Source organism: Leopardus geoffroyi, chromosome B1, assembly GCF_018350155.1.
Source record: "Leopardus geoffroyi isolate Oge1 chromosome B1, O.geoffroyi_Oge1_pat1.0, whole genome shotgun sequence".
In the NCBI taxonomy this organism is placed as follows: Eukaryota; Metazoa; Chordata; class Mammalia; order Carnivora; family Felidae; genus Leopardus; species Leopardus geoffroyi.
Window position 1 is genome coordinate 178,830,344 of NC_059327.1, and position 7,490 is coordinate 178,837,833.

General features: G+C 37.4%; 1 pseudogene; it reads left to right on the forward strand.

Annotated features, from left to right (window-relative positions):
- The first annotated feature begins 974 nt into the window (after positions 1–974).
- On the forward strand, positions 975–3,641 carry LOC123583562 (annotated as a pseudogene).
- Positions 3,642–7,490: the final 3,849 nt, after the last annotated feature.

A 7,490-nucleotide genomic window follows, 5' to 3' on the forward strand; every position in this document is an offset into this window, starting at 1 on the left:
GAATTCTTACAACTCATTTTCCTAAGAAGCTTCAATAAAATGTACAAGGACTTCGCATATTAACATCTTAAGGTCTTGCTTCTAGTTACATAGCAGACTTCCACAATAACTTTTCATTTCCCAACTCTGCTTACATTTTCTGAATGCTAACAGGAACTATAATGCAAAGTATTTCCTTCGAATTAATTTAATTTAGCATATCAAGAACTACTAAAAATATCTTCTTAAAAATGAGGTATATTTTTTGATATGCTAGCATTCTTTCAAAAATTTCCTGAGAGACAGACCTAGAAATAGAAGTATCCTATTCATATAACAGTCCCACTTTGGGCAGCGAAGTCAGTACTTTGTCCTTGCATTCAACAGCACATGACATTACATGGATTTCTCAACTACAACACCTGACAGTGTCAGCCACCTTTTAAAAAGGCATTTGTAGGGGCACCTGGGTGGCTCAGTCGGTTGAGCGTCCGACTTGGGCTCCGGTCATGATCTCGCAGTCTGTGAGCTCGAGCCCGTGTCGGGCTCTGTGCTGACAGCTCAGAGCCTGGAGCCTGTTTCGGATTCTGTGTCTCCCTCTCTCTCTGCCCCTCCCTGCTCATGCCCTGTCTCTCTCTCTCTCTCTGTAAAAAATAAACATTAAAAAAATTAAAAAATAAATAAATAAAAAGACATTTGTAGCATCACTAAAGACTGTTTTTCTCCTATCCCACAGAAAGCCCAGTACGCATCTCAGAGGGTGCTACGTGACCTTTTGTCTTTTATGTCCATTTCATTATATTTCTTTCTAATTTCAATTTAGAACAAAGGATATACAGCATTCTAAAACTATTGGATTCAAGGAATGGCTGGATTGATGACCTATTTCCAAATTGGCATTTGACCTTATTATGTAATTTGGAATATGTGAAGGCAAATCATATTTTTATTAACAGTGCCCATACAAGCAGCACATCGCATTGAACACTGACCCAATGGCAGACAAAGCATTGCAAACAGCTACCTTGTGTCCATGTTCTATCATACGTGCATATCCATGTGCACATTCATATGCTATTGCCTATGTTGTCTTTACACACACACACATGCACACACACACACACACACACACACATACACATTTAAGATATTCCACATGAAAGAAAGGACTTGGGGCTAATTATAAAATAGATCTAACAAAACCGGAACACCTTTTCTTATTAATTTTGTTTAAATGTTTATTTATTTTTGAGAGAGAGAGAAAGGCAGAGCATGAGCTGGGGAGGGGCAGAGAGAGAGGGAGACACAAAATCCGAAGCAGGCTCCAGACTCTGAGCTGTCAGCATACAACCTGAGGTGGGGCTTGAACTCACGAACCACAAGATCATAACCCGAGCGGAAGTAGGATGCCCAAGTGACTGAGCCACCTAGGTGCCCCCAGAACACCTTAAAAAAAAATATATATATATATATATATATACATATACACACACATATATATAACTAGTAACAAGTAACAAGTGGCTACCTGTAAGTAGCTCTGACCTTCTTGTGCTACTTTCATTGTTTAAATGTTTCTTAGCATTAGTTACAATGTTTTTTCTTCCAAACCAGCCAGTTCCATAACCTGAGCACTGGTGACATTCTGTTCTCACATCTAAATATCATATGTCTTCATTGCTATGTGTTTACTCTGTAAAATGTGTCCTACTCTGAAATATAGTGTCCTTCCCATGAAATCTGAAACTTACATAATAGGTGGTTTATGAGTTAAATAGGTTAGGACAGAGAATGCTTTTGGAGTAAGGAAAGGAGGTCAGAAAATGTAAAGAAACCAGGTCAGATCATGAAGACGCAATTTCTGATATAAAGTCTATTACTTACATTTTCATCCTTATCGTCCACCACAAAGTACTAACATATAATCAGGGACTTCTTTCATAGACTCCCAGTGTCTCCTAGTTTACTAACTTCTTTGTTACTAAACTTTCATATTAAAGTTTGTAAACTTTCATATTAAAATGTATTTTATTGAAACCCTATTTTTTCACAGCCATTAATATTTTTACTGCTTTTCCACCATTTGCGTGGGTACCATCAGATCTGTATAACTTTGCATTCACACAGGAATTCTCAATTCTGATAAACCACTCCCAGTTCTTTGAAAATCATGATCAGGGGAGATGTGGCCATATAATAGCTTCATGATGATGACTTTATTCTCTCTCTTAGGATAAACCACTGCATACTATTTTCTTCTCTCTATCTTACCTAATATTTTTGGACAGACTTTCAGGTAGTCCAGTGTTCATAAGTTTCAGAATCCATGCATGTGGAAAATATAGTTGTGCATAAAGTGTCCATATTGTTTTTTATGATGACACTAAACAAAATCATTTGTCATGTGCAATGGGAAAAAAAAATTGTCTTATCTCGAATGGTCATAATATTAGGCTGGAAAAGGAGAAAATGGCAAGAAGCAGGACTAAAACTTACTGAGAACCAAGTGCTGTGCATGGGTGTTCCAGGGCTTTTGAGATCATTTAATCCAATAGGACTTTATTTGACTGTTTTAATATATGGACCATGGGTGGTACATATCCATTGTTAACTAAATCTGAGGTTCTTTGCTCTCCCTCAGATTGAAAGATTTAACTTATTCTTGCTTTCTTACATATTGAGGAAAAAAATCTCAATGTAACTTTACACCAGTTAAAATTGTTTACATTGGAGCCCAGAGCCCCAGAGCCCCAGCAGGTTGCTACTGGAGTCCCAACTGTCACCCATCTCTTCTTTCCTTTCAACCTGACTGATGGCGCTGCACTCTGTCCTTCACTAAGGAGTTCTTGGTGGGTAGAGGGGCTGCAGTAAAGCCCACCAAGCGAGTCAAGCTGCTGCTGCAGGTGCAGTATGCAAGCCAGCAAATCGTCACAGATAAGCAATACAAGTGTATTGTAGGCTGTGTGGTTCACATCCCCAGGGAGCAGCTGGTGTCCTTCTGGCCTGGTAACCTGGCCAATGTCATCAGCTACTTCTCCACCCAGCCTCTCAATTTTGCCCCCAAAGGTAAACATAAGCAGATCTTCCTGGGTGGTGTGGACAAGAAAACCCAGTTTTGGTGCTACTTTGCAGGGAATCTGGCATCAGGTGCCGCCCCTGGGACCGCTTCCTGGTGTTTTGTGTATCCTCTTGATTTTGCCCATACCCGATGTGAGCAAACTTGGAGCTGAAAGGGAATTCAGAGGTCTTGATGACTGCCTGGTTAGGATCTACAAATCTGATGAGATTGAGGGACTGTACCAAGGCTTTATTGTGCTTGTGTGGGGGTATTATCTACTCAGCTGCCTACTTTGGTTTCTATGACACTGCTTCCAGATCCCAAGAGTACTCATGTCTTCATCAGCTGGATGATTGCACAATCTGTTACAGTGGTTTCTGGGTTGACTTTCTATCCATTCGACACTGTTCACGGCCACATGATGATGCAGTCAGGGCACAAAGGAACTGGCATCATGTACACAGGCATGCTTGACTGTTGGAGGAAGATTGTTCATGACGAAGGAGTGAAAACTTTTTCCAAGGGTGCACAGTCCAGTGATTTCAGAGGAATGGGTGGTGGTTTCGTACTTGTCCTGTATGATGAAATCATGACATTCACCTAAGATATTTTCCAGTTTTTTTTTTTTTTTTCCCCGTGAACATGCGTGTTGAATTATCTAACATTTCTTGAGCATTCTTGACATACTGGTGGCAGTCCATTTATCAATGGCCACTGTTTACTGGTTGAAAATGGGAAGCAATAATATTCATCTGACCAGTTTTCTCTTAAAGCCATTTCCATGATGATGGGACTCAATTATATTTTTTTTTATTTCAGTAACTCCTAGTAAGTAAGTAACGAAGAAATAAAAAAAAATATCTGAAATATAAAAACAAATAAATAAAATTGTTTACATTGGACATATTTTTTCAACCTCCTCATTACTTTCCATAATTCCTTAGATTTGTTTTAAATTGTCTGTACTCTTAATTCTCCCATATACTTGGTTAAAAGCGCTTATTCTGGGGGCGCCTGGGTGGCGCAGTCGGTTAAGCGTCCGACTTCAGCCAGGTCACGATCTCGCGGTCCGTGAGTTTGAGCCCCGCGTCAGGCTCTGGGCTGATGGCTCAGAGCCTGGAGCCTGTTTCCGATTCTGTGTCTCCCTCTCTCTCTGCCCCTCCCCCGTTCATGCTCTGTCTCTCTCTGTCCCAAAAATAAACGTTGAAAAAAAAAATTAAAAAAATAAAAAATAAAAGCGCTTATTCTGAAATATAGAAAAGCACAAGAATATATACATTGATTTAAACTGTATGGCTTCCTTTCACTTTTAACTCTACAGTAATGTTGAGCAGAGCAGCAGTGTGATTTTTTAGTGGCCTATTCCATCCGTAAGTCATTTAGCAGGCTTGAGAAACCATATTAATTCTGTAACTATTCCTGCAAAACAGTAATATCTACTCTATTTTCACTGAATTAATTTCATTAAAATAAACTCTACTTGCCTAAAGTCAGGAAAAATTTTAGTTGAATCTCAATACTTTTTCATCTCTTCTACCTCTGAGTTTTTAATAGGCTACTGAAATTAAATGTAATATATAAAGAAATTAAACTCCAAGATGAACACTGTTATTCAGGATTTATAAGGACTTCAATTTTAACACTATATTTGATGCATTTAACATACGGTTAAATCAAAGGTGACTATTTCAAATATGTTCCCATTTTTTTATATTAAGCCATACATTTTACATGTCATATTCTGTAAACTTGCCAAGAACTTTAGAGGAATGCCAGATACACCAAAGTGGCTAAACTGACATTTTTTTAGAAAGGTAGCTACAGAATAGTTTATATTTTAATAGGTAGAAAATTAAGCCTACAATACGTTTTTAAACATTGTCATTTCTATATTTTATGTAAACCTAATATATTACCTATCATTAAGTATATAAGTACATATCATAGCAAATGTTGATATTACATTAAATATTATAATTCATCGCTTTTTTGATATGCAAAATATTTTTCTACATCTGCTTATTATTTGCTAACTTTTAAAGCAAAATGTATTTCCTGGATGATCAAATAGGAAGACTTTATTGTAATATTATTTAAATATGTATACATATTTAGAGATAGACTTTTAATGCTTATACCATTTATGCACGAACAAAACCAATTTTCAAATTAAAAGGGAGAAATACTGCAAAACCAATAAATTTATAAACTATTTTTATTGATGTGCTGTTTTGCTGAAATGGGCCACTACTAAAAATACAGAGATGGTAGTGACCTCTGTAGCACAGGTTCATGTAACCTGGTCACGCTCACATTTCTGTGTGTTAGGGGCTGGGTCAATTATTGCTCAGTTTTCTGTATTTATACTATGAAAAAAAAAAAAACAACCTTAATGTTTCCAAAGTGTCAAAACAATATTCAGCCTTCACCTAGCAGGAATCCCTTCGTGCAGTATAAAGTTAATAACTTTTTCACATTATCTCATGATAATTTAAGTGCTACTCTTTGGTTATTAAAAACAAAAAGAATACACACAGAGACACACAAAGGAAGGAAAAACTCATGGTAGTCAGCCAGATATTCAGATATATATAGATAAGTTTAGATATAGATACAGATACAGATATAGATATAGATACAGATATAGATATAGATGACATAGATATAGATATCTAGATAGAGATAGAGCTTAGAGATAGAGATAGATATGTGTAAGAAGCACATATGCTTATCATTAAAATTTTAGAAACTTAAAAATAAATATTCAAAAATTCCTAGACTCAGGGCGACTTCTGTGGACTTCCAGGTGCCCATGAACTTTGAGAAACATGCATATCATCATCTTGCTACTTCTAATATTTGTCAACCATGGTGAATATTGAGTTTATTTATACTTAAAGAAAGGCAAAAGAGAGGTATTGGAACTTCATGAATATTTAATGAAATGGTGACCAAATAAAATGTACTCTAAATGTATATTTCACAAAAGTGTTTCTCATGGTGTTTGAATTGAGAGGACATATAAATATCTGAGTCAGAAAACGAATATTGATTAATAAACTCCTTTTTTAAGTTTATTTATTTTGACAGAGAGAGAGACAGAGAGTTCATGAGCGGGGAGAGTCAGAGAGAGAGAATCCCAAGCAGACTCCATGCTGTCAGCACAGAGCCTGATGCAGGGCTCGAACTCATGAGACCTTGAGATCATTTCCTGAGCCGAAATCAAAAGTGGAAGATGAACTAAGCCACCTAAGCTCCCAGAGTAATCAACTCCTGAAACACATTATTACAGGGGCACCTGGGTGGCTCAGTCGGTTGGGCATCCGACTTCGGCTCAGGTCATGATTTCACAGTCCGTGAGTTCGAACACCGTGGCAGGCTCTGTGCTGACAGCTCAGAGCCTGGAGCCTGCTTCGGATTCTGTGTCTCCCTCTCTCTCTGCCCCTCCCCTGCTCATGCTCTGTCTCTCTCTGTCTGACAAATAAATAAAAACATTTCAAAAATTAAAAAAGAAATAAATTACTATAATAGAACTGTTGAAAGATATAGCACTGAGACAAAAGGATGCAAGAAACTGTGTGCGTGTGTTATGAGCATCTCTGCTTTATATTGGTTTCACTTTTGTGTCTCCATTATCCTTAGTTTGTTGACTGCATATCTTGAATTTTCTGACCCAGTCCCAATTTCAAAAAATACATTTCCAAACATGCCCCAGTTGTGGTTCTTGCTGTGGGATGTTTCAAATATATATATATATATATATATATATATATATATATATATATATTTTTTTTTTTACCACAGCATCATTAAAAAACACAAAAACAGAGACAAAAAAAAACCACATAAATTCAAGCAAAGCACTTTAAATTTCTCTTCATTCAAATACATAGCAAATGATCTCTCTAAATCCTTAGGAAACATTTAACCCAACAGTTAAAAAAAAAGTTTCAACTTGAATGCGAAACCTTGCCCAGGTTCAAACAATTCAGGAAGTCCCTGGGTTGTGGACAGAAGACAGAAATGCAAGAGGCAAACAGCTGGGAAAAAGAAGGCATGTCTGCCAAAAAATGCCATCAAATAAGTGAATGATACTCTAAATCTTCCAGTATGCAAAGTGTTTCGTTATTTATTATTTTTTTTTAATTTTTTTTTCAACGTTTATTTATTTTTGAGACAGAGAGAGACAGAGCATGAACGGGGGAGGGGCAGAGAGAGAGGGAGACACAGAATCGGAAGCAGGCTCCAGGCTCTGAGCCATCAGCCCAGAGCCCGACGCGGGGCTCGAACTCACGGACCGCGAGATCGTGACCTGGCTGAAGTCGGACGCTCAACTGACTGCGCCACCCAGGCGCCCCTGTTTCGTTATTTTAAATGCTAACACTAGTCATTAAATATCAAATTTGAATCAGGCACATTAACAAAGACTGCAAGTAACTTACATATAGGTATA